Source organism: Monodon monoceros, unplaced genomic scaffold, assembly GCF_005190385.1.
Source record: "Monodon monoceros isolate NGI ecotype Baffin Bay Population unplaced genomic scaffold, NGI_Narwhal_1 Super_Scaffold_19, whole genome shotgun sequence".
NCBI lineage: Eukaryota > Metazoa > Chordata > Mammalia > Artiodactyla > Monodontidae > Monodon > Monodon monoceros.
The window spans coordinates 34,740,443-34,767,548 of record NW_021703775.1 but is presented as its reverse complement, the minus strand read 5'-3'; the positions used below and the strand labels follow the sequence as shown (position 1 = coordinate 34,767,548).

Below are 27,106 nucleotides of genomic sequence, written 5' to 3'. Positions count from 1 at the left end.
CCATCAAAGTTGCTCCCTGGTTTCCTTTTTTATTAGTTTATTTATTACTCTTAGACCCATGTTGGAATCTGTTTCATCTGTGACTGCATTAAAGAGCTGGTTTTTGCTGACGTGCATCATTTAATTGATTTCACATTTGTAACTACAGTAGCACTGAGAACAGGTGAAAAGTTTACCCTGAAATCAGAAATATTCTTTGGCCTTGCTAGAAAGTGAGAATTAAATACCTCCTAGGCTCCCAAATGAAAAAAATGGAATAATACCTCTTGAGGGTATGTTGACTATCTAGAATTTGCAAGTGTAGGATAATCATTTCAATGTAACTACTGTAATTATTATTTGTGTGTACAGAATGAATTTAAAGACTAGGCTAATTGCTTCAAAACATGTAAACCCAAAAAGGAGTTTTCTGGCTTATTCCAAGCATGGAGTAAAGTAGGTGGCTAAGAATCTTTACAATCTCTGGAAAAAGAATCTTAACAAAGCCACATGAACTGAAGTGAATAAGAACCATGTTTGTTTGAAAGTACCAGGAAAGTGATGTTTGGCAGGGTAGTTTTCCAGGAGTCAAAAAGTATTTTAAAGTGGAACCTGTAATTATGAATCATACAATAGTGTGTCCTGACTACATAAAAGGGCACATACTCTAGCAGAGCATATTTTATAGAATTTTAAACACAGAGTACTTACTCCTTTAAAAACTTCTCTTTTCCAAAATTTTATATCTATTTGGGGTAAGTATACAGTAAAGAAAGTTTTAGCTGTCATGAAGTCTACTTTCCTCTCTCTTCTACTAAAATCTCATTTTTGTCATCTTCCTGAAACGGTCATTTAAAATCACAGATCAAGGGGCTACCCTGGTGGTGCAGCGGTTAAGAATCCGCCTGCCAATGCAGGGGACACGGGTTTGAACCCTGGTCCGGGAAGATCCCACGTGCCGCGGAGCAACTAAGCCCGTGTGCCACAACTACTAAGCCTGTGCTCTAGAGACCGCAAGCCACAACTACTGAAGTCCGCGCACCTAGAGCCCGTGCTCTGCAACAAGAGAAGCCACTGCAATGAGAAGCCTACGCACCACAACGATGAGTAGCCCCCGCTTGCTGCAACTAGAGAAAGCCCGCGCGCAGCAACAAAGACCCAATGCAGCCAAAAATAAATAATAAATTAAGTAATTAAAAAAAAACCACCCAATGGAGTATAGTTGATTAACAGCTATACTCCAGTATAAAATAAAAATTAAAACAAAAAACAAACAGCCAGTGGAAGTCGTGCGGGAAGGGGCATGCTTCGTGGTGAGCTGGGACGTGGGCCTCAAGTGCACGTAGAGATCAGTGAGCCATAAGCCGACAGTCCCCATCCCCCTCCCTCCCAGGCCCCTTTCCAACAGTGTTTATATACTTTCTCTGCTCCCACTCATCAGCGGACATTCCATTCTAAGCCCTTCAAAGGGACAAGGTTTCTATGATTCTGTTTTTCTTCTTTGTGGGAAGGATTCCTCCCCGACAGGAGCTTAGCAGCAGCTAAGAAACGTGACCCCAAGGTCACATTCAAATTAGAACTCAGTAAAACCCCAGGGTTTGTTGCTTTCTGGCTCTAAAGGAAACTCAGAATGACAACGGTGGCTGGATATTCTACCGTAGGTATGGAGAGAGTTTATGGTGGTGGTGGTGGGGCTAATGGGATGGGAATCTGGGAAGAGTGGGTGTCAAGTGGCTCTGACAACTGGGTCCCTTTAGGGTTGCCCTCAGGATCAGGATGAAAAGGTGGAAGCGGGGTAGCAGCAGCAGTTTGGCTTAACACAGAGCACTCCCCAGACAGCCACTAATTGGCTTACTCCTTTCAGACGTCTCTTAAGAAGCAGATTTCCGTTTCTGTTCTGTTGCCTCTGAGGGGATTTCCCAAATTAACCTCCTCTAAGCTTTCTTGAGGGGCTGTTTTTGAGGGCTGGTTGGGAATTTCCCTCTTCTGACCAAACTGTTGCTGGGAGAGATTTATTGCTGATCTCGGTCTGGGGATTTTCTCACAGGCCTTTGCTACTTCCTGTTTCCCAGGAGTTTCTGCTCTCTGGGAACTGAAGAGCCATCGGGAGAAGGGGACAAACAGGCTTTAGGAAAAAGGAAAGAGGGCATGTTTGATACAATGTTACTCTTCTCCCCTCTTCCGGTTCTTTGCCATAGTGATACTGGATTTGAAGATCAGGCCCAGGGACCTTGCTGAGGGTTCAACTGGATTACACTAAACATTCCACAGGAACTTGGGTTGGACAGTGAAATCACAAATCACATGAATGACTGGTTTACTAGAGTAGCTTTCCTTTGTTGGGCATGGATGGAAATTCTTGTTAAAAGAAAGCATTAAAGAATCATCAGTCCTTTTACTTAATGGTAATACTCTACCACTTCTTGAGTGCTTTCTGTGTATCATGCATGGTGCTGGGAGTTTTGCATACATTTCTCATTTGATCCTGGCAACAACCCAGAGAAGTAGGCTTTATTAAGGCCCATTTAACAGATGAGCAAACCAAGGCTCTGAGACGTTAGGTAATTTAGCCACATTTTCCTGGCTGGTATTAGGAGAGCTCCAATTTTGTGGAACCCCAAAGCCTATATTCATTCAGCTATAAATTTGTCAACTTGAGATTTGTTTCATAGATCTTTGAGGTGCTATTACCAGCAGAGTAGTAGAAAGGATCCTGTATAGAAGCAGCCCCCCAAAACCAGGAGTGAAAATATTTTATGGGCAGTATCGACAGTTCTTAGCTTAGCTCTGTATGCCTGCCAGGCCCTTTTGCTGTATATTCACCATCTTCACATCACCTGGAAAGTGATGCTGCTGACCTGGGAGTAGGAATCAATATATAAAAGAAGCTCCAATTGAACCAATTCATTAGTTGTTTCTCTTAGAGAACCCTCTACCTAACCACTGCTTTTCACCTTGCTATTTTCTGCCCTAGCTTTGTACATTTTATCAAGGTCTTTAGAAATAATTCCCCTGAGGACAGGTCCCAGAATATCTCTGACCCTGCTCTGGCCCAGGGAAAATAACATTCTTGATTGCTCTGAAGCTAGATTACTGTCTCTGTGTGCACGGGTATGTGTGTGTTTTCTTTTATGAGTTTCTCAGTGGGATAGATTATTAGCCACAGTTGACATTTGCGAAGTTCTCCATATACTTTCAGTTCCACCAGGGGAGTTATGAGTGAGGGTGAGGGTTCTGGGGGCAGTACCAGGACTGATATGGCAGATCCTGGGAGTTCCCAAGGGTCGGCGTGGACACCCCTTTCCCAATGCACACGTTGCTGCAGCATCTCCTCTCCAGGGTCTGCCTAGGAGGGCTCCTGACCATATCCTCTTCATCCAAATAGTGAACTCTGCTAGCTGCCAACTGTTGAGAGTTTACTAGTTGCCAAGTGATTTACCTGCCTTAACTGACTTGATCTTCACCCATGAAGGTAGACAAAATGATTCTCATTTATTTTACTGGTGAGGAAACCAAGTCCCCGGCAGGCTGATGATTGACCCAAAGCCGCCTAGTAAGTAATCTGAAAGACTGGGACTCAGATACTGGTCTGTCTGATTCCTAGTTATGGCTTTGTTGTGGGAGAGGGGAGTAAACCTTATTTATGTGTTTATTTATTTATATTGAGATATTATATTTGGTTCAGGTGTACAACATAATTCAATATTTTTATATATTATGAAATGATCACCAAAATAAGTCCAGTTACCATCTGTCACCATGCAAAGTTGTTACAATATTATTGACTATACTCCCTATGTGTACATTACATCCTTGTGACTTATTTATTATATAGATAAGTTTGTACCTCTTAATCCCCTTCACCTATTTTGTCCATTCCCCCACTCTCCTCCCCTCTGGCAACCACCAGTTTGTTCTCTGTATCTATAAGGCTGTTTCTGTTTTAATTTGCTTGTTTGTTTTGTTTTTTAGATTTCATATGTGTATATATATCTCACATCTTTTTTTATCTATCCATCTATTGATGGACACGTACATTGCTTCCATATCTTGGCTACTGTAAACAGTGCTTAAGTGAACATAAGGGCATGAGTTCTTTTTGAATTAATTTTCTTCAGATTAATACCCAGAAGTGAAATTGCTAGATGTTATGTATTTCTATTTTTAGGTTTTTAAGGAACCTCCATACTGTTTTGCATAGTGGCTGCACCAGTTTACATTTTCACCAAAAACGCACGAGGGCTCCCGATTTACCACAACCTCACCAACACTTACTGCTTCCTGTCTTTTTGATAACAGCCATCCTGACAGGTGTGAGGTGGTATCTCACTGTGGTTTTGATTTGCATTTCCCTGATGATCAGTGATGTTGAGCACTTTTTCATGTTCTTGTTGGCCATCTGTCTTATTTGGAAAAATGTCTATTCAGATCTTCTGCCTAATTTTTAGTCATGTTGTTGGTTTTTTGATATTAATTTCTTCACTTATGGTTTGATGGATTCCTTTATTGTTGTTTGGATTCCCTTCTTTTTGTGTGTGTGTATCCACTGTAGGTTTTTTGTTTGTGATTACCATGAGGTTCATACATATCAACCCGTATCTATAGCTGTCTATTTTAAGCTGATAGTCACTCAAGTTTGAAGGCATTCTAAAAGCACTACGTTTTTATTCCCATTTCCATGTTTTATGTTTTTGATGTCATATTTTACATCTTTTTATTTTGTGTGTCCCTTAACTACCTATGTAGCTATAGTTGATTGTACTACTTTTGTCCTTTAACTGTCACACTAGCTTTTTAGTGGCTGATCCACTGCCTTTACTATTTATTTGCCTTTATGAGTGAGATTTTCCTTCATATATTTTCTTATTTCTAGTTGTGGTCTTTTCTGCTTAAAGAAGACCCTTTAACATTTCTTGTGAGGCTGTCTAGGTGTGATGAACCCCTTTAGTTTTTACTTATCTGGGAAACTCTATCTCTCCTTCAATTCTGAATCATAACCTTGCCAAATAGAGTATTCTAGGTTGTAAGTTTTTTCCTTTTAGCACTTTAGATATATCCGGCCTCTCCCTTCTGGCCTGTAAAGTTTCTGCTGAAAAGTCAGCTGACAGTCTTATGGGGTTTCCCTTGTATGTGATTAGTTGCTTTTTTTCTTGCTGCCTTTAAGACTCTCTTTTTATCTTTACTTTTCCATTTTCATTTTAATGTCTTGGTGTGCATCTCTTTCAGTTCATCTTGTTTGGAGCTCTCTGTACTTCCTGTACTTGGATGTCTGTTTCCTTCCCCAGTTTAGGGAAGTTTTCAGCCATGATTTCTTCAAGTAAGTCTTCTATCCCATTCTCTCTTTCTTCTCCTTCTGGGATCCCTATAATGAAAATGTTATTATGCTTAATGTTGTCCCAGAGGTTCCTTAAATGCTCCTCAATTTAAAAAATTCTTTTTTCTTTTTGCTGTTCTGGTTGGGTGATTTCCATTATTCTATCTTCCAGATCACTTATTCGTTCTTCTGTATTATCTAATCTGCTGTAGATTCCCTCTAGCATATTTTTTATTTCAGTTATTGTACTCTTCAGCTCTGATTTGTTGTTTCTTATATTTTCTAATTCTTTGTTGAAGTTCTCCCTAAGTTCCTCCATTCTTCTCCTGAACTCAGTGAGCATCTTTATGATTGTTTCTTTGAAGGCTTTATCAGGTAAATTACTTATCTTCATTTCATTAGGGTTTTTCTTCTAGGGTTTTATTTTGTTCTTTCGTTTGGAACATATTCCTCTGTCTCCTCATTTTGTTTTATGTATATATCTATATCTATCCATCTACCTACCTACTTACATTCTTTTCTAGATTCTTTTCCATTATAGATTATTACAAGATATTGAATATAGTTCTCCATACCATACAGTAGGTCCTTGTTGTTTATTTTACATATAGTAGTGTGTATCTGTTAATCCCAAACTCCTAATTTATCCCTCCCCCACTTTTCCCTTTGGTAAATGTAAGTTTATTTCTATGTCTGTTAGTCTGTTTTGTAAATTAGTTCATTTGTATCATTATTTTTAGATTCCACATATAAGTGATATCATATATTTGTCTTTCTCTGTCTGACTTCACCTAATTTGATAATCTCTAGGTCCATCCATGTTGCTGCAAATAGAATTATTTCATTCCTTTCTTTTTCATGGCTGAGTAGTATTCTAGTGTGTGTGTGTGTGTGTGTGTATGTGTGTGTGTGTGTGTGTGTGTGTATATACACCACATTTTCTTTATCCATTCATCTGTCGATGGACATTTAAGTTGCTTCCATATCTTGGCTATTGTAAATAGTGTCACTCTGAACATTGGAGTGCATGTATCTTTTCGAATTAGAGTTTTCATCTTTTCCAGACATATGCCTAGGAGTGGGATTGCTGGATCTTACGCATCAAGGGTCTTTTATAGCAGAAATTATTTTATAATCTCTGAAATGACTTTATACCAAGAGTAATATTAATAGTTTGTTAAATAACTCCATAATAAATAACCATGTTTAGGACATGTTTGCCTGCTTGAAAGAAAACAGGGCATTAATTTGGAAATTATTAATTTTTCATATTAATACATGAATAAACATTTAAGAAAAATGAGGGCCATAGTTCCATTTCTTTGTACACTTTTAAGCAAAAGTTTTTTAACCAGTTAACTATATTTGCTGCCTCTAATGTCTCTCTTCTTATCACCTCTTAAAACTTGCTCCAAACGTGTTTCCCATGAATGCTTCATTGAAACTGCTCTTTTCAGAGATGCCAATGACTGTACTTTTATAGGTCCATCTGTCAGTTCTCAGGCCTCAGCGTAGGTGTGTGTCAGTAGCATTTGACATAGCTGGTTTCTCCCTCTACTCTGGAACAGTTTCTTCACTTTGCTTCCAGGACATACCCTCTCTTGGGTTTCCTCCTCCTCACTGGGCATTCCTTCTCAGTCTCCTTTGCTGGTCCCTCCTCTCCTCCCTGACCTTATAACCCTGGAGAGCTGCAGGGTCTTCTTCTTAGGCCTCTTCTGTTCCTTATTCCCTCCCTTGGTGATCTCACCCAGTTTCATGGCCTGAAATATCATCTACATGCTGCCAAAAGTGTATCTCCAGCCCAGACTCCTCTTCTGAACTCCAGACCTTTATGCAACTGCCGACCTAACATCTCAGACTTAACAAGTCCAGACTCAAACTCCCATTCTTCCTTTTAAAGCCTGCCCCATCCACAGTCTACACCTCCCCAGTGGATGGCGACTCTATCCTTAATTAGTTCCGAACAAAAAACTTACAGTCATCCCTGACTCTTCTTTTGTCTTTTTTCTCACATCCAAGTCTTGCTGGCTCCTCCTTCAAAATATATATGGAATCCAACCACTTTTCACCACCTCCACCTCTCCTAGCCTGGTCTGAGCCACTGTCATCTCTCTCTTGGATAATTGCCATCACTTCTTAACAAGTCGCCCTGCTTCTAACCCTTGCCCCTTGCTTCTACTACAGGCTAGTCTCAAGAATTCAGTCAGAGAGATACTTCAAAAATAAAGTCAGATCATGCTACTCTTCTGCTCAGAAACCTCGCAATGGTGTCCTATTTCACTCAGAGTAAAACAAGTCCCCTCAAAGGCTTATGCAACCCAGATGACCTGCTTCCTCATCACCTTTCTGGCCTCAACTGCTGCTAACTTCACCTTCACTCATTCCCCTCCAGCCATGCTGGTCTTATTCTTGTTCCTCAAACACCTCAGACCTTTGGCCTGGAAAGCTTTACCCAGATGGCCACATGGCCCGCCCCCTCACCTTCTTCACATGTTCCCTAGGTTTTCACCTTCTCAATGGGGCCACCCTGCCACCTATTTCAACTGAACTTTCCTTCCCTCTTCACATCTAGCACTCTTGATCTCTTACCCTGGTTTACTATTTCCATTTTCCATAACATTTATGCCTTCTAATGTCTATTGAAATCACTTACTGTATTTATGGTTTATTTTCTGCTTCCCACCTATAATGTAGTCTCCATTAGGACAGGGATCTGTTTATTTTGTTCACTGATGTATTCTAAGCACCAGATCAGTGTTAGCCGCCTGGTAGGAAATCAGTAAATATTTTTAAATGAATGAAAATTCAAATCTTCAGAGACAGAAATGACAGGTATGAGAAAAGTCTATAAAGACCCTATCCATGTTGGTTCAGTGATTTTAAAAGGGATTTTTATCTCTTACTTCTTAATGACAGAAATGAGCATATAACTTCACAAACTCACAAATTAAAAGCACCCACAACAGTCTGTTCACTTCAACTGTTGCTTTTGAAGAACTTGATAAAATATCTTGTCCTTCTATCCCTTCTTTTTTGGTAAGCCTCCTTTTAAATACTCAAATAACCTGGGTGTTACTGCTGGGAAGACATCAGAAAGGCATTTAGCTGAAGGATAGAATTTATCAGGGCTCATGGTCAAAACAGCTCCTCAATATTTATTCTATATTGTCTTTGAATGATAATATTCATAGTTCCAATCTGGACAGGCCTCATAGTGTTCATGGTACTGTGAAGGGCCTTAAAATTCATGTGATCTGTTTTCTCAGATGAAAGTGGGAAGGATTCTGACAGCAAGTTGGTTTGTGGGTAAAAGCAATGACACCGTTGGCCGAGGTCTGATGGCCACCATAGCTGTTACATGTTTATATTAATACTTCCCTTTTTGAGACATTTCAAGAAGTACTGTTCTCAGTAGTATGAGGCAGACTACATGTACTAATGACAACATTTCTGAGGTTGCTCTTGAGTGTTTCCTGGTAAACCTAACCACGACATGGTGGGTACTTCATAAATGACAACATGGTGGGTACAGAGGTTAAAATAGGGTCATTCATCTCACAGTCTTTCTCAATGGAAGGCCCAAAATATTATATGCTATTTTATTCTCTAGTTTTCACCCATGCTCTTTTCCCCACTCCAGGGAAGCTTTAAGTGGATTTGCTATAACTGTGTTATGCATATGATAGACAGAATTTGTTACTATGATTAAATAATTGATTTATATTTTAAAAAAGCAATTGTCTGTTATTTATAATGGCAGTCCTATTACTTAAAGTAACTTTGTTTGGATAGATCAAAATTCGTCACTCAATTTTTAACACTAGGGCTTGAAATTACTGGGTTTTTTAAAATCAAAAGCATTAGAAGAATATACGATAGTTATAGGAATATGATAACATTATAGGAAATTTGGACAATTAAAAAAACTACCTGTAATTCCATCTAACCATTATGATCATTTGTGAGCCAATAAACTAATCAGTCTGATGTTGATTGTACTTAAGTTTTAAATACTCTGCAAACCCACTTATTAATTCATTCTTTTGGCAATAATTTTTCAAGCATCTGTCTGTACCAGGCCCTGTGCTACACTATGGGTATTTTGTTGGTTCACAGGGAGAGGCCAAAGTCTCAACACTTGGCAAACATCAGCCATTCTGTGACTTCCTCTTTTGCCCAGAGGTCTAGAAGCAGCACAGGGGGGATGCCAATCCAATGGTGACATGGTCACTCTTCTGCTTTGCTTGAAGATAAGGGCACTAATTCCTTTGCTTCTCCACCCTGCATCTGCAAATTACCTGGGCCTAGACTGCCCTTAAATCTCTGAGACAGACTGAACCCTAATAAATGGGTTGCTGATCCTAAAATAAAATTGCGAATCAGGTTTGGTGTTTGATGTAAAAGCCTGAGAGACACAGGTTTGTTGCTAATTTAGATTACAAATGTCATCAAAAATAGAAACCAAAAAGGTTAGGTAATTTCTAAATTAAACACTCTTTCTTAGAATAATTACCATGTTACAGCATCTGTGTACTTTGGTACAATTTGAATAACACTTTATTGCTCAGAATAATGTTCTATTCTTGTCACCAAATAATACTTGAGTACATGCTCTTGTACTCCCTGACTGCAGGAAGGGTGTTGCCCTGAATGCTGGTACACCCTCTGCAGTGAAGCTTGGTTTTGATGGAACTTTTCAGGTACTAAAAGAATCCCTTTTTCTATTCCCCATTCATTCACAGGCAAGAGACATAGGCTTTGTTCACTTTTTTCCTAAGTCTAAATGGACTGAGTCAGGCTTGTATAGTCACCACTAAGGACAGACCATGGCAGCATGGAAGATATGATTTGAATCTCCTTTCCATGGAAACTGGCTATGAAAAGGGTAGGTCCATCAATCATAATTTGAAAGGCAAGTTACAAATCTTCTGATGAAGCCGTCTCAAGCTATCATCACAGCAAGTAGAACTGGGAACCCGTTTTTCAGTTGAGGAAATACACCTGGTCATTTTGGATATTTCCGTCTTGATAGCTTAGCCAGTGGGAGAAGCTTCCTGGGCTTAAATAATAGCCTTTCAGCATTTCATGTTTCTAAGTTTGAGTCTGAATCTAAGGAATGCTAATCTGTAACAACAGTTACAGAATTCCACAGAATTTTGTCTAAAATGACACGAACTGGTTGTCATAGTCTGAGAGATAGTTCTTCACTAGGACACAGCTTTGCCTTTAGTCAAAGCTCTTACATGCACAAGCAAACAATGGCTGTGTTTTGTATATTTTTCTGTTACTTTAATGCATTTAAATTTCAATTATGGGTGACATGCACAAGCAAACAATGGCTGTGTTTTGTATATTTTTCTGTTACTTTAATGCATTTAAATTTCAATTATGGGTGTACAAGACATGAGTTGTATTATTAAGCTCTCCTTTATGCTTCTTAATGAGGACTATTTTTTTTCTTTGAATTAAAAGCAAACCTTTTTAGCTTAAAAGCCTGTGTATTCTAAAAATGAATAATCACTATACAGAGACCATGATCACTATGCTATTTGTCCCTTAATATGTGCTCTCCTTTCTTCCACAGTAATAGAACCCCTGATTCTTTAGCTGGGCATGTAGCTGTTCAGAGGGGAAAATAGGCTATTTCCCAGTTTCCTTTGCAAAGGACTGGGTGGAAGTTTTATATGGCAACTTCTGGAACTTTCCTTAAGTGATAGTTGGTATGTACCTCTTGCCCCTTCTTTGTCCCGTCCTCCATCCTGCTGCTACAATTGTGGACACACTTGCAGGAACTCTCACTGACATCTTGGCTCATGAAGACAAGGGCAACACAGCAGATGAGTGGGCAGAAATGTCATACCAGCTTGCCTACCTTTGCAGCTTTACATGAAAGAAAGATAAACTATCCTGTTTAGATGACTGCTCTTTTGGGTCTATGTTTTTCAAAATGAAAACTAATCCTCATGTACACAATCACCTATAATGGAAAATAATGGACTGTTTAATCTCACGTGAAGAAATAAACATACTGTAGCAGACACCTATTGGCTCATCTGCCTGACACCATTTTCCAGAACTGACCCTCTCTCTGCCACCATCTACTTAGTTATAGTGAGAGTTTCCAAGCTCTAGAACATGACCTCACCTTTTTCTTTCTTTTTTTTTTTTTTGCGGTACTCGGGCCTCTCACTGTTGTGGTCTCTCCCGTTGCAGAGCACAGGCTCCGGACGCGCAGGCTCAGCGGCTGTGGCTCATGGGCCCAGCCGCTCCGCGGCATGTGGGATCTTCCCGGACCGGGGCAGAAACCCACGTCCCCTGCATTGGCAGGCGGACTCTCAACCACTGCGGCACCAGGGAAGCCCCACGACCTCACCTTTGACTGAAGGATGAGCCCCTGACCCAGCCTGGGCCAATCAAAAGCTTTCCCCAGGAACTTGAAAATAAAAAGGAGAAAAAGAGATTAGTCTCTTTAGAGTATAAGACTACAATAGTAAACACATGAGCTACTGGCAGCTTTGTTTTCCAGCAGGTGTTGGGAGAAGTAGAAGAAAGCAGGCTACAGTGGGAAAGAACAATGAATCACAGTCAAAGAGAGAAGCAGAGGGACTTCCCTGGTGGCTCAGTGGTTAAGAATCCACCTTCCAGTGCAGGGGACATGGGTTCGAGCCCTGGTCCAGGAAGATCCCACATGCCTCGGAGCAACCAAGCCCGAGAACCACAACTACTGAGCCTGTGCTTTAGAGCCTCCGAGCCACAACTACTGAGCCCACGTGCCTCAACTACTGAGCCTGCGCACCTAGAGCCTGTGCTCTGCAACAAGAGAAGCCACTGCAATGAGAAGCCCGCGCACCACAACAAAGAGTAGCCCCTGTTCGCCACAAGTAGAGAAAGCCCCATGTGCAGCAACGCACACCCAATGCAGCCAAAAAATTAATTAAAAGAGAGAGAAGCAGAGATTTAGGGATGGAGGCAGAGAAGATTCCTAGGTTCCCCAAAGTCCTCTCAGGCCTGGTTGTCTCAGCACTGCTACTTGCTTACTTAACATCCACTGTCCACTTTCTCCTTTCTAAGCAATGCTGATGTTCTGAAACCCCCTCTCCCCCCATCCTTAGAGGGGGTTATAGATTGGCTGAAAAAAATATGTGCCTGACAATCCCCTGGCAACTCTGTTGATCCAGTGATGGGCATGACTCTTATATTGGCCCAATCTGACTGAAAATTTATATTCCATTTCTAGGGGGGGCAATTTACTCTTTTTCCTGCTGGAGATGAACAAGGAAGCACATAGTCCTGATTGCCACTGTCAGCTCTCTTGCCTCTATGAAGGCGACCATCCTGGGATGAGGGCAACACGAAGATGGCAGCAAGAAGAATTCTAAGAAGTGTGAGCCTTTGATAGCATTTTTAAAATTATTTATTTATTATTTGGGGCTGCGTCTGGTCTTAGTTGCTGGCACGTGGGATCTTTCGTTGCGGCGTGGGCTCTTTGTTGCGGCACGTGGGCTTCTCTCTAGTTGTGGTGTGCAGGTTTTCTCTCTCTAGCTGTGGCACGCGGGCTCCAGGGTGCATGGGCTCTGCAGTTTGCGGCACTCGGATTCTAGTTGAGGCGCCGGAGCTCCGTAGTTGTGGCACATGGGCTTAGTTGCCCTGTGGCATGTGGGATCTTAGTTCCCCAACCAGGGATCAAACCCACCTCCCCTGCATTGGAAGGCGGATTCTTTACCACTGGACCACCAGGGAAGTCCCTGATGGCATTTTTGAGCCCACCCTGGACTGAATCAAATATATTTAGATAATAAATGACCTATTATAGAAGTCAGGGGTCATCAAAGTTTTTCTTAAAGGGCCAGACAGTAAAAAGTTTAAGATTTGCAGGCTATAAAGTCTTTGTCCTGACGAATCTACTCTGCCATTGTAGCTCTAAATGAGCCTTAGGAAATACGTATATGAATGGCTCTGAATGTGTTCCAGTAAAACACCTGGTGACCAACCTGCAGGCCGTCATTTGCCAACCCCTGTTATAAGCCAGTTTGAGTCAGTTTTCTGTTACTTGTTGCCCAAACTACCATATATGATACAGAGGTCCTAGTTCATTTCTGAGGACCAGCTGCATCTTGCCCTTGGAGTCTATGAGAATCTCCAGTGTCCAGAGCAGATGGCCAAAATATTTAACAAAGGGTACAGCATAAACACCAACCAACCACGAACATGTACAACGGTCATCTTGGGGTGAACTGGCTAAATATTACTTTGCTATTATCTCTCTATGAAGTCCTCTTTGTTACTGAAACCAGCCAGGGTTTATTTCTGTTATTTATAAACAAAAGCATCTTCACCGTTCTTTTTAGATTTTCATTTTGGGTACTCCTTTAATGATTTTACTTTTTTTTTTTTTTTTTTGGTTAAGATGCTGATCAGTTTTATATTATTTCTTCTTTTTGAATCTTCCTTTCTTAAGTTCAGTATTCCAGTGACAAGATTGTAATACTGATTCTTTTAAAAACTGGCAGATGAAAACGTTCCCTGATAATGAGCTCTTTTTTGAATTTCTGCAGGCCTTATGATCAATAACACACAGTCTAGCACTTGACACAGGGGGTGTGACTATAAAGTATCAAAAAGATTTTAGCACACATAACCACTGCTCAGACACCCAATGTAGTTTGTTAAATACAGTTGCAACTATAAGTTATATTCTAGCAATGCCGCCGTTTCTCAAAGCATCTTTGGAATTCCTCCAATCTCCCCACTTTATTTTAATATCTGATGTTGATGGAGATCTATCACACTGTCATCAGGTCTGGCTTTGAATGAATTCCTGCCATGTGCAAAAAAGTAGATCCATCTTAAATATTTGCAATCATAGAGTATTTTCTTTTTCCCTTTCCTCTCTCACATAATTATTAGGCACCAAGCTATGCCGAATATGCACCTTTAACTCTTCTAGGTGCTCGTGAGATAAAGTCCCTATTATCAGTGTGTTCATAGTTTAAAAGGAGAGAAAATAAATAAATAAGTTACTATGTCACCCAAATTTGTCCAGGCTTCACCAGTCCATGAGTACAAATATGGTCCGCCTAAGTCAAATAACCCGAATTTCACAAGCTTTGCCCCACTTACATATGTGGGAACATAGCCTCCTGCCAGGCTTTTGACATGGGTTCCCACACTAACCACTTATGTGTTTCCATTTCAGGTCTCCCCTGTTGATCTCTGCTGCTTTCAAGCCTCAAAGATGCCAGGTGCCTGGGTTTTCTTGTTTTTCTTTTTGACTTTCAAAACTTTTCTTTAACGGTGAAGGAAAATGATACTATGTTACACTAGTTTAAAGCTTTTAACATTGTTTTCAAAAAAATTCTAGAAAACTATTTAACAGGGGGTAAATCTCTGTAGTAGGTAGCCTAACTGGCAGCCAGCATCTGTAAAACAGTTCAGAGTAGAGAATTCTTATTGTTTTCCAGACTGACCTGCTTCAAAAAGGGAGGCAAGTTTAACCCAGTAAGCAAATGCAGAGCTAAAAGACAGGAGGAAAATGGGCCAGGAGAATGGCTGAGACATATTTTCTTCTCAATCGCAGACAGTTGCCCTCCTTTCTGGGGGCAGATTTTAAAAGAACATAAATTTCTGCAGATGGTGCTTCCTGGTCATCACAGCAGCACTGAGCTCCAGGAAGGCAGGGGCTTTGTCCATTTTCTTCAGTATTGTATTCTTTGGGCCCACAACAGTGCCAGACACTTACTAGCAGCTCAAGACATACATGAGCATAAGATGAATGAATGAAGCCGAAATAGAGTTAGTCCTTCATTCCACATTTCACTGTTACCCAGCTGTCTTCCACACAGAAATGGGAAGAATGCCCTGCCCTTCACTGGGTGCTACGTTTTGTTTTCTGGGTCTTAATGCCCTTTCTCTTTCTAAGTCCTTGGTGATCACAGCCTTTTTCAAATTCTCGCTCAGCTCCTTTCTCTAAGAACTCTGGCCTGGTCCTTGGGTCATTGGTGGGAAAGACATACTTGAACCCCAACTATGGCCCAGGCTCAAACTTACTTTCCTAACTTAAAGATAATATGGAGTGATAAGTATTACACTAGATGCACATACAGGGACATAGTAAACGAGATGAGAAATTGAAGACAGTAGGAAATCATAGGGAGGGGGACAGATGGTGTAGAAAAGATGATGGATAAAACTGCCTGCTTCATAGTTTTGCCTTTTACTTGCCCTGAAAATTTTGTCTTCATAGCCTGATTGTTAACGTCCTCCTCCTTGTTTTATAATTTCCTCTTTCCAAGTATGCAATAGGTGCTAGTTAAATATTTGTTGACTGGTTGACAAAGAGAATTAAGACCTTAGTGGAGTCTCATTGCTTTTCCCCTAATATTTGCTTTTCCATATTGATTGCTCTGTGGTCACACCGGTCTTTGAGACACTGGATAATGAGAACTCAATGAACGCTCATTTGTTCAAATCAAAATCTACTTAAGGACTACATACAATGGGTCAAGGCTTGTGCTAGATGAAAAGCCCCAAAGATATCTAATAAGATGCTCTAAAGAAGCATACAATGTAGCAGTAGAGATAAAGCAGGTCAAATAACTCTAATGTAAGGTAGAAAGAGTTCCATGGTGTACTAGAAGATCACATAACTTGCTATGGGAATACAAAGGAAGCAAAGAGATCTCTAATTTGTAAGCTCTGAGAAGGGTACACAGAGGAACTCTATGAGGAATAAGTAGGCTTTTAACCAGTGGAGGTGGGTGGGGGGAAGCATATGGGTAGCGGGAACTCCATGAATATATGGAGGTGAAATTCAATCTACAAAGGAATGTATATCATAGATGTTTCCAGTATTCTCTCCCATTCTTTAGCAGTTGTGTATCAGTCTCTTAAAACAGAACCAGTAGAACAGTGGTACGGCACGTTTTTTGGTTGTTTTTTTTCAAGTTTGCACTGAAGGAGAGGGTTTCATGAAGAATGCTGCTGGCAGTATTTTAAAAGAAAGACTAAAGCACCACGCTGCATGTGAATTGCTCCGTCCAACTGTGCATGCAAAGCAGATGGTTGTTAAACATTTGTTCCATCCCTGGTATTGTCTGCCTTATAAATGCTAAAGAGTAGGTGAAATGGAGAATTCTATCATGTTAAAGGAATTTTTGCCTATAATTTGTTTATAACACACTCCTGACTAACGGGCAAGCTCCCTGCTCCCTGGGGCTATGCTCCAAGTGCACACACATTCCAGAAAGATTAGCCTTTCCCCTGTTGCTGCTAAGAGCCCTAAAAGCCATGGAAATCAATACATACAATGATTTATCACTGACAGATTAAAATTTTCCATTGATTTCTTCTGGAATGGAAATTTGTGTCCCCCAAGGAGCTTTATTCTTTTAATAGACAACTAGGCACTCAGTTGTAATTTTAAGTTTTGAAATGCTTTGGCAACAGTTTTTATGAAACACACAGACGAAAAATGGCAAGGGGCCCTGGATAGTTTCAAAGTCTGGCTGAGATGTACAGAAGTGAATAGCGCTTGCTTGCCTGGGCCCACTGTGAGCCTTGGTCCCCTGAAACAGATGCTCCGTCCCTTGCCATTGCCATGTATCTAACGACTGCTGTCAATTTGCAAGCACCAGCAGTCTGGTGGGCTCCTTGTCTTTCTTTCCTTTCTGAAAACAACTGTCTACTCAAAATGTACTCTGAGGCTATACATCTCAAGAGACCAGCAGGCAGTTAGTATTTGGAGGATCCATCATTCAAGCAGGCTTTATACTCATGCTTTTCAAAGTTGAATGTGTGCATGAGTCTCCTGGGGACCCCATTAAAGCTCAGATTCTGATTCTGGGGTGAGACCTGAGATTCTACAGTTCTAGCATGCTCCCAGGGTTACCTGGAGTGGGATTTTAAACTCATCCCTCTCCAAGGTAGGAAGGACATGTGGTGTGTGACAAGGACAGTGTGCTGAGCACTCAAAGGCCACGTGATAACATGTCACCCTGACCAAATGTCCCACAAACATCAGGAACAGAACCCAGAGGGAGAGTCTGAGCTCTTCACTGGGAAAGCCTGACCTTATTTGTTTCTCTGAAGCAATACGGCGATGGGATAACAGAGGAAGAGAAAGAAAATAGATGGTTCATTCCTCTATTCCACATGTTTTAATCCCCTACTCCGTGCCAGGCATTTTCGGCACAGGGAATATAAATATAATAAGAAAATGGACAGAGGAGTAGACTATTTTGGAAAGGCAGACATTGAAAGCATTCCCCTCAACCCCTTTATTTTTGTCAGGAAACTTCTGCTCCAAGACCCTGTAAGGAATCTAGCTGTTCAGCATCGCCCAGGAGAACAACATTATCTGTCGTTGTGCTTTGTGTTCAAAGATACTTCTGGCAATGATGTTACTATTCCTGTGTGTGAGTCTGGCAGAAAGCCCTAAGATGTGACCTAATTTCCAAATAGCGTGTCCTTCTGGTGAGCTGTTATTAGTAAAACCTGCTGTAGTTTATGACTCTACCCTATAGACACTGAGAAAATCGAAGGAAAAGGAGGTTTCCAACTGGATTCGTTTGTGTGACTAGATGATCTTTATGGAATAACAGCTTATGCCCATTATACGAAGAGATGATGTAGAAACCAACACACCACCTTTTCTTTCTGAGAGAAGGGCTCTTAAAAGCCTGGAAGTGGAAGATCATTAGGTAATTTGTTGTTAGCTCAAGAAGGGCACATCCTGGTATATTTATAGTCATGCTGCCCAGGGGGAGAATGTTTATGTATGGACCTGTTTTATCATCCCTTCTCTCCTGAGTGGGTCTTGAAAGTTAAATTATAACATTGCATTATGCTTAAAAGGAAAGGATGCTTCATAGAAAAAGCATTTACTAAGTTCTTAAGGGACTGTTGTGCACTGATCAAATGACAGATGGTGTTCAGTTTTCACAATGTAGGAGTGCTAAAAGAATGTAGGGTCACAGTGAAGGCATGGAAAATCAGAGTAAAATATGGTGCAAGTTGTTCTCAGCCTGGCATAAGAAGAGGAGATACCAGGAAAATGATCCTAACCACCAAGGGAGGAAAGGAAACTGAAATGAAAAATGACAGTACTTCAATTTTTGAAAAGCAGGTCTGCACCCTAATTTAGCTATGGGATTTTGGGTAGGTCACCAGTGTCTCTGGGCCTCGCTCTATGAGTGCAGCAGATAAGAGGTTTTCGATGATCTTTAAGTCCCCTCCCAGCTCTGTAACTCTGAGTGCTTACTCTGTGTTAAATGCACCATAAAACAAACACCTTCAGAAGCACCATCATCTATCTCTGGGAGGGTTTTTTTTTTTTTTTAATCCACATTTTGCAAAAGAAACTAAGGTTTGGATAGTTTAAGAAACCAGGCCAAGCTTACACATCTAATTGGAGACAGAGCTGGGATTCAAACCCAGGCAACTTGACACCACAGCTAATGCTTTTAAGCTTTACAACATGTTGCCTTTATAAGAATTTTATGGGTAAAGAAGGAATATTTTGTCACTTTCTTAGAAAATCAATTGGTGAGGTAGGGAGGTCCCTTACAATATTTGTTACATACCTGTTTTATAATTCTTGACATATTGGAGTTTGATCCTGATAAAGGAAGAGGTTGTAACTGGTGTCATAATCTAATGTCCAGGAATTTAAGATGTGAGATGAGCAGCGCACACCTTCCTCAGTTCCTGCCTTCCTCAGCTCACTTAGCTGCAGGTATTGATAGCTTTACTTCTCAGGTTCTGGCCTGCCCAGCTGAGGCCACTTTGTCAGACCAGGCTGCTGAAAAGTAGCCACGGGAGCACTGACTAGTGGCATCTTAGGATCCGTGTTCCTATCTCCTAGACTCGAGATCCTGGGAGCTGGGAAGTTCTAGGCTGCAGACAGCAGCTTCCTCTCACTCTCTTCCAACAAAATTTCCCACACCCACATGACAGGGTTCCAGTAGAGTTTCCTAGTTTGCACATCGACTTTCCTCCTGAGACTAGAATTCTGCACTAAACACCACCCTGCCTGGATGGGGCTAGGCTACCCTCCCCACCCCTTGGAGGAGGTGTGACAAAGGGCAGAGGTGGATGCCACCTTCATCATTTTTGCATATTTGCATCCCTCTTGTATATATTCTTATTTACTTATATATACTCTTATTTACTTATATATATTTTTTAAACAGACTCACTTTTAAAATTTAAATAGCTTAACCTTTTTGAGAGAGAAAACTTTGTCAAGGAGGTTTATAGTTTTAAGTTTTATATTTAGGTCTATGATTTATTTTGAGTTAATTTTTGAAATATGGTCAGAAGTATGGATTGAGGGATTTTAGTTTTTGCATACAGACAACCAATTATTGCAGCACGATTTATTGAAAAGATTATCTTTTCACCAAATGATTGTCTTTGCATCTTTGTTCCTCTCCTTGGGAGTTAGGCTGGGTTCTTTGTTCCTCTTGATTTCCAGCTTGGGAGCCAAAATTTGAGCTACCACCCACCTGGCTTCAACTGTTGCCCCTTCTAGGAGGTTCCTGCTGCCCATTCATTAGCCTGGACTCTATGTTTGCTATATCTTTGGACATTGTAATTTAGTCTCTTATTGACCTCTCTTTGGTTACTTCTGCTTAATAATATAACTCTCCCTTTTCTTAAGGGTTTACTAGGTACTCCAGCCCTAACTCTGCCAACCCTCCAAATTCTCTCTTTTTTTTTTTTAATATCAACTTGCCCTTGATGTCCCAAAAGTTACATCATACAAAGTGAATTTGAAATTTTTTAAGGGGTAGGAAAGGGTAAGAAAAGTTTTGAATTTTGTACAGAAGAAACGGGTGGGTATTCATAAAGCAGTGTCATTAACTATTGGCATGTCCCAACTGGGATTCACTATTAAAGGGCTCTTGTGCATAATGAGTTATTTCCCTCATGTGATTTCTGTTTTAGGGTAGGACCAAAGCATCTATGTTCTATCTCACATATATCCCACACACAAAGGTACACATACAGACATCAACGCACACACATACACAGATATCCGGAAATATTTTTGCACTTAACTGTGGCTCCCCTTCCAGTTAATTTACAGACATATTTTGTAGTTATACTATAGGGGAAATTTCTAAGTTATCAGATTTTAGAGACTATAAGGATTCATCTGGGTTAGGTGGGCTGTCAACTCTGATGAAATGGTGGTGATGGTTTTGGAGCACTGCATTGAAAAGGATTGCCAGGCTGAGTTTAGCTCAGTGGGAAAAAACAACTTTCATTGATTAGTCATGCCTGCCACGGTTCGGGGTGGTGGCATATATGTGGTATATTACTAACTCTGATCTAAGACTAGGCCACTCTGTTTTCCAGTGTAATAATCTCTTCTACACTATCTTTGAGTGCTGGCTTCTGTCTATTACAGGAATATTTTCAGTAACTGTGAGCTTGCTATTTTTCAAGAACGCTTACTGCATTGTTGAACAGTTTACATGTTGAGTCCAAACTCTATCATTGCAACTTCCAATCATTTGTCCCAATTCTACTATTTGGACCTGTACAGACCAAATTAATACCCTATTCCCCATCATAGCTCTTCAAATATGAGAAGATAGCTATTATATGATCTCTTCTCCTAGATAAACACCATTTCTTTCAGTTATTTTTCAGATATTGTGGTTTCTGGGTCTCCACCATCCTGGATGTTGTTTAATTTTTCCTTGCTACCTTTCAAGTTTGCTAATCAGAAAGGGACAAAGAATTTTGTCCTACCTTCCAGGTAGGATCTGACCAACTGGAATTAATTGGGACTCTCTTATTGACTTACACTTACTTATATTAATAAGCTTTAGTTTGCACCTGAAACATGTTACTTGGCTATTTCACACTGAGCTTACAGTAAATATAAAAAAAATTATTTTTATATAAATTACTTCACTCAGTTCTTCTCTTTCCTGAGTTCATATTTGAATTTTTACCTTTTAAATTGTATCTTAATAATAACTGCCCTTTCTTGAGTACCTGTGCTGCATGCTCTATTTGTGTTTTCTTTCATATCTAGAAGTAGATATTCATTCCAATTTAGCAGTTGTGAAAACTGAGACTCAGAGACGCCCAGTGTTACAGATCTAGTGAGTTGCAGAGCCTGCACTCAAATTCAGTTCTTTCTAGCTCTAGAGTCTATTCTCTTTTGGCTGCCAAATGCTCAATTTGATAATTTTGAAACCTGAATCCATCACAGAAAAAAAAAAAAAAAAAAGGTGGGAGGAGATAAATAGGCTGTCCTTTTGTCAAGATGTTCTTTATTTTTGGCATTCTGATGTACCAGTCAAGCACTTCATTTAAATACATAAATAAAAAGGAAATAAACTTTTCCTGACCAGTTCCTGGTGAACTCTTGTTGGTTCCTAGTGGTCATCTGTTTTAAAGTGTTCATGAGACGCCTGCTTAACTATCCAGTCTGGAACTTTGCTGGGGATTAATGGCAAGTTTATCAGTCTATAATTTCCAGAATCCATGATTACTGGGACATTTGTCTGTGTCCTTGGTCTGGTCCCTGTCCTACTTCCCATAAGATCTCACAGCTGCTCACAGTGATTCTACCCTTCCATCTGCATATGTGTCCAGTTCTCTGGGATGGAAGTGGGGTTGGGGGTAGCTAAGTAGCTAAGTACTTTCACACCATAGTCCCTTGTCTTTTTAAAATTTCTTCTCCATACTGTTATTTTTTCCATTTCCACTTTGTAGGTAAAAAGCAGAGCCTCTCTCTTAATGGAGGGATTAATGGAATAGATGCACTCAACAAAGTTTCCAGCAATTTCTGTTAAGTGAATTCTAAAGTGAACTCTTATGGCCCCAACAATAACAAAAGACAGTGAGTGCACTTTCCTGAAAGCCCAACTTGTATTACAAGTCAGTGAAATGCATTTGGGTACTATCTACTCTTTCAGATGATCTGTGCTGGGAAACTTCTCCGTCAGTAAAAATAATAGAGCCAAATATGAGTATTAATAGATAAGGAACCCAGCAGAACCCTGCAGGGCCCTCCCCAAGTACAAAACCAAGCAGTTGATGATAAAGACAACAGAGTCACAGACTTGGTGTCTGACGCACATTCCTGAGTCGTTTTACAGATACTGTAACTGCCATGAGAGGACAAAAAAAGAAAAAAAAAACTACTGATAACTGCATGATGACCAGACTGAAGCCATGACATAAGCTGCTCCAACTTAAGCAGTACTGAACCTATGGCTAGCACAATTCCAAGAGCTGGCCTTCAGAGAACAGGATTAACAGTATTGCTCATAGTAATCTATATCTTTATGGGCATCAAAATAATTGCAGCTTGCTCTGCCCATCTATGTAAGCAGGCAAGTGAAATAGTCAGCAAAGAGACGCTACAGACCCATGTTAACATCTTCCACTCTGAGAATATGGCGCCCTATGTCGGCACGAAGAAGTTACAGAAGATGGATCTTTGGCCCTAATCCCACAGAAATGAAATGATGTTTGACAGTAGGGAATGGAAAGCAGCTCTTTTGCCCCTTTCCTGCTTGCCCATTTCTGTACCCCTCTAACTTTAAAAGAACCTAATTATAGGAATGAGATCACTAGGCAATTTAACCTAACTCCTGACCATGCTCTCCGGAATGCACACCATGCCTTGCCTAACCTGTTGATTCTTTTCCCAGATTAAAAAGAAGTACGAATGAAGAATTAAGCAGTTTAAAAAAAAAAAAGACTAGCTTTCTACCCCAACAGTGCCCCTAAAACAATCCTGCGGGCAGATCACTCAGGCAAGATAACATCTGGAGAGAGAGTCAGCCAGTCTGCATTAAAGGGAGCAAGATGCTGCGTTTAATGAACGGAACCTCCTGCCTCGACGATTCACTGAGATTCTTCACCACCACCCCCATTTTTCCCTTTAAAAACTGTCATGGGGCTTCCCTGGTGGCGCAGTGGTTGAGAGTCCGCCTGCCAACGCAGGGGACGCCGGTTTGTGCCCCGGTCCGGGAAGATCCCACATGCCGTGGAGCGGCTGGGCCCGTGAGCCATGGCCGCTGAGCCTGCGAGTCCAGAGCCTGTGCTCCGCAACGGGAGAGGCCACAACAGTGAGAGGCCCACGTACCGCAAAACAACAACAACCACAAAAAACTGTCATGGTTGAGCAGAATCTTCAGAGTTGGTCTCTGGACACCATGCCACCATCTCCCCAGATTGCCAACTTATCTGATTAAAGCACGTTTCCTTTCTATTGACACTCGCCTCTTGAATTAGTGGCTTACATTAAGAGCAGTGGGCAGCCGAACCTGGTTCCATTAACAGGTGTGGTTAATTCCCTGATTACGTCCCAACTAGATCTAAGAGTATATGTATGTTGAAAGTTTAAAGTTTCTAGCCTATGACATAGCCTGACACCCAGATAACCGTCAAAAGATCAGTAGACCGTGCAAATTAACACACCTGCCAGGACCCTGTGTGAGAGGGGTCCGGTGTTAACACAGAGCTGTTTCCTGGATAAGAGTTAGGAAGCAAGCACTTAATACAAAGCTTACTCTCGGTTGTTTTCATGCTTCCCAGTGCTACAAAGAGAGCTTGTCTGTGAAACACTAGTAATTGCACATTGTTGGTGTGGAGGGGCATTGAAAAACGATAAACTACAAGGAGCAGCGAGCTCCCTTTATAAATCTTACCTCGCCTAGATTAGCAACCGTGGACTTCAGTTTCCATGTGCTCTCTCTTTGTAGTCCTCAAAGGCAAGCCCTAGACTAAGCCCAGCTCCCTCCTTCCTTCTGACTCCTTATCTGGAAGCCCCCACCGTCCTTCTAATCCCTTTAGAGGCTTTGAAATCCGGGTCTCTGAGCACAGGCGGTCATGAATATTCATCTAGGGGCGTGGCCCCGCAGCGTGCTCAACTCCAGGCAGCTGGGATCTGCCGAATGGGCGCTCCAGCTGCGTGACGGGGCAACAGTTCTCATTTTGTTTGGGGGGCTGACAAGATGTCCAGCCTCTCGCCGGCTCGAGACCGCACATTGTGCGTGCGTGGGAGGGGCTTTGCCAAGACGAATGGACTTCTCTGAGGCAGGGCCTAGGAGCTGTCATTGGAGGGGCTCAAATCTCCCTGCCACCCACCTGCCAGGGCCTGTGAAATTCCATTGACAAAAATTCAGGCATTATCCTCTCCAGGAGTTTGTCACTTTTTAAGAAAACAAATATCCCTTGTGTGAATAACTGGAGGCTTTTATCCTTTGGTGGCACCTCCTCCTTTGCAATTCTCTCTGATGGAGACTCTTCTGCCTTCTCAGGACTAATCACAACTCTTCCTCACAGCAGTTTTGTTTTGGTTTTGTGTTTGTTTTTAAGATTATCAAGCCATCTTGTCTGTCTCCCCTCCTCTCCATCATCTTTATTTAGTAGTAGTATAGCAGTAGTGGTTAAAAAACAGACATCCTGAATTAAAATTCCAGTTTGACCACTTACAATCTGTATGAATGTGGCAAGTTAACTGCTTTTGCTTCAGTTTCTTCAACTGTATCATAACAGGAGGTAATAATACCACCTACATCATGGTGGTCTGAGGATGAAATTTCATTTTTGGATTTATTTATGTATACACATAAAATATGATACTGTAATATAAAATAATCTAATATTAATCGGGTATAATATATACTTATATATTAATGTACAGTGGTTGCATACATTATCTACTATATATGATCATAAATATAAAATGCTTGTACAATTCCAGGCATGTATTAAACACTCAGTAAGTGTTAATTATTGTTGTTGTTCTTTTGTCTTTTGACTGGACAGGACTGGCAGAAGACAGCTGAGTGTAAAACAGTGGAAGTCAGCTAGAGTACATGTTGCTGGAGGCGGAGTTCCATGAGAAGCAAAGGAGGCAAGAAACCACATCCACCCAAGGCAAGAAGAAAGTCAGGCTGAACCCAGAGGGAACAGGGAGGAACAGAGAGGTCAGCCTGCAGTGGGAGCTGGGATGCAGCTGAGAAGGGGGGGTGCCAGTGGGGAAGTGTGGGAACCAATCCCCTTGAGGAAGCACATGCGCAGCAATAATGATCACAGTACCACCGCAACTCGCTCTTTCGTTTGTTTGATTTTAGGCTGAGTCCCAGACCCTAGTCTGCACTCCACTGACTCTTAAAGCAACAGGAACCTCAGGCAGCCCTAGGAGCAGGAGCTGATGCTTTCCTTGGGGTGTCTCAGTTTGAGAAGCTTTAGCTCTAGGATTCTCCATCCACCCCATCTTCCTGTCTTTGCACTATTCCCATCTTTAAAATCCCATTATCCACAGCACAGCACTCAGGCTCTGAACTCCACCCAGTCCTTCTAGTTATGCTGGCTTTGACTTTACCTACCTTCCTATCTCTTCTGACATTGTCCACCCACCCTTTTATTTCCCCACAAGACGTATTACCCCCACCACCCCCCATTGATTTCCAGGTATTCCAGTCTTCCTATGGTTTCCTAAACATGTGGTTTTGGAAACAGTGCTGTGTTCACTACTTCATTTCATTTTCCTGGGCAGCTAAGAAGATATTTCCCAGTTAGGTTAGGACAATGAGCAAATTCTTAACAACAGAAAAGTGGGCAGAGGGATATGACACTTCTGGTTCAAGGAAGGTAAAAGGGGATCTGAGTTCTTTGTGGTCACCCTCTCTTGTCTATAATTCAGGAAGTGCAGGAATCTAAGACAGTGATTTGCAAGATGGAAGCAGACTGGATCCCGAGTTTCTGTTGCAGGAACGCGGACCAACTGGAATTGGATTATTTTTTTTAATGAGAAGAAAAGCCATTGAGATTATGGAGTTTATGACCTCAGCAGATCCCATCCTATCCTGACAAATCATACCCATGCTATGCTCTTTCTCATTTTGGTGTGTCTCTAATAACATTATGCCCCTTGAAATACCTCCCTGATTTCCTACCCTGCAGTAAAGTGCTATTATCTTTGGAGTCTCCTCTGTGCTCTTATGTTGTGCTTAGGTTTCTGGCCTGAGTGATTGGATGAATCTTGGCACCAGTAAAAGAAAATGAAAAGGAGGAAGAGGAATACATTTGGTAGAGACGAAGAGCTCCCTAATGTGCATGATGAATTTGAGAATAGGATATCCAGGCAGAGATGTCCAGTAGGTATTTGGATATATGAAAAGTAAGATAAGAAGAGGGTGGAAGATGGGAAGATGGAGCTGAGTGAAACCCCAACATTTAGGGGAAGGCAGAGAAGGCAGAGCCCTTACAAACTTCCCTAACTTCACAGTGTCCCCCTAGGCCATTCAGGGTTGAGCATGAATCTGGGCAACTAGCACGAGTTTGTCGATCAAAATTTACAAATGTGAAATTTAATTTCTGAAGAAAACAGGGTACTGTGCAATCAAAGCTGTTGGATAGACATGAAAAAGTCTTTGAAGGTGGAATGGCTTTGCCTTTATTACTGAGAAAACTTCCCTTGGAAAGTTTAGCTTTGATCATGTTAAAGGAAACCATAAATTGGTAAATTTAATTTAAAAGCCTACCCTGGCTTTTATATTCCTGGCTTTCCTCAACCTGAAGTCTTCTGGCTTAGATCAACCTAAAGGAGTGAGAAGGTTGTGAAGATTTTAAACTTGCTTATAGGAGTCGCTTGTTTTCACTATCCTCTGTTTTGTTTTGTTTTTCTTCATGTGATTGCTCATTGTAGATAATTCTTAAATTATTCTAAGTGGTCACCCTATTACTGCAGATCCTTTTTTTTTTTTTGCGGTACGCGGGCCTCTCACTGTTGTGGCCTCTCCCGTTGCGGAGCACAGGCTCCGGACGCGCAGG

The 27,106-nt window shown here is 41.2% G+C and overlaps 1 protein-coding gene and 1 long non-coding RNA gene across 2 annotated transcripts in view; one reads left to right on the top strand and one right to left on the bottom strand.

Moving 5' to 3' along the window:
• PELI1 (pellino E3 ubiquitin protein ligase 1) overlaps positions 1-27,106 on the bottom strand; it is a 138,187-nt gene that overhangs the window by 106,127 nt on the left and 4,954 nt on the right. The gene's annotated exons all lie outside the window — the stretch shown is intronic.
• Positions 1,583-25,747, top strand: LOC114900604. The gene is made up of 3 exons (XR_003794891.1): positions 1,583-1,640; positions 14,490-14,535; positions 25,097-25,747. It is a non-coding gene; the product is annotated as an uncharacterized LOC114900604 (long non-coding RNA).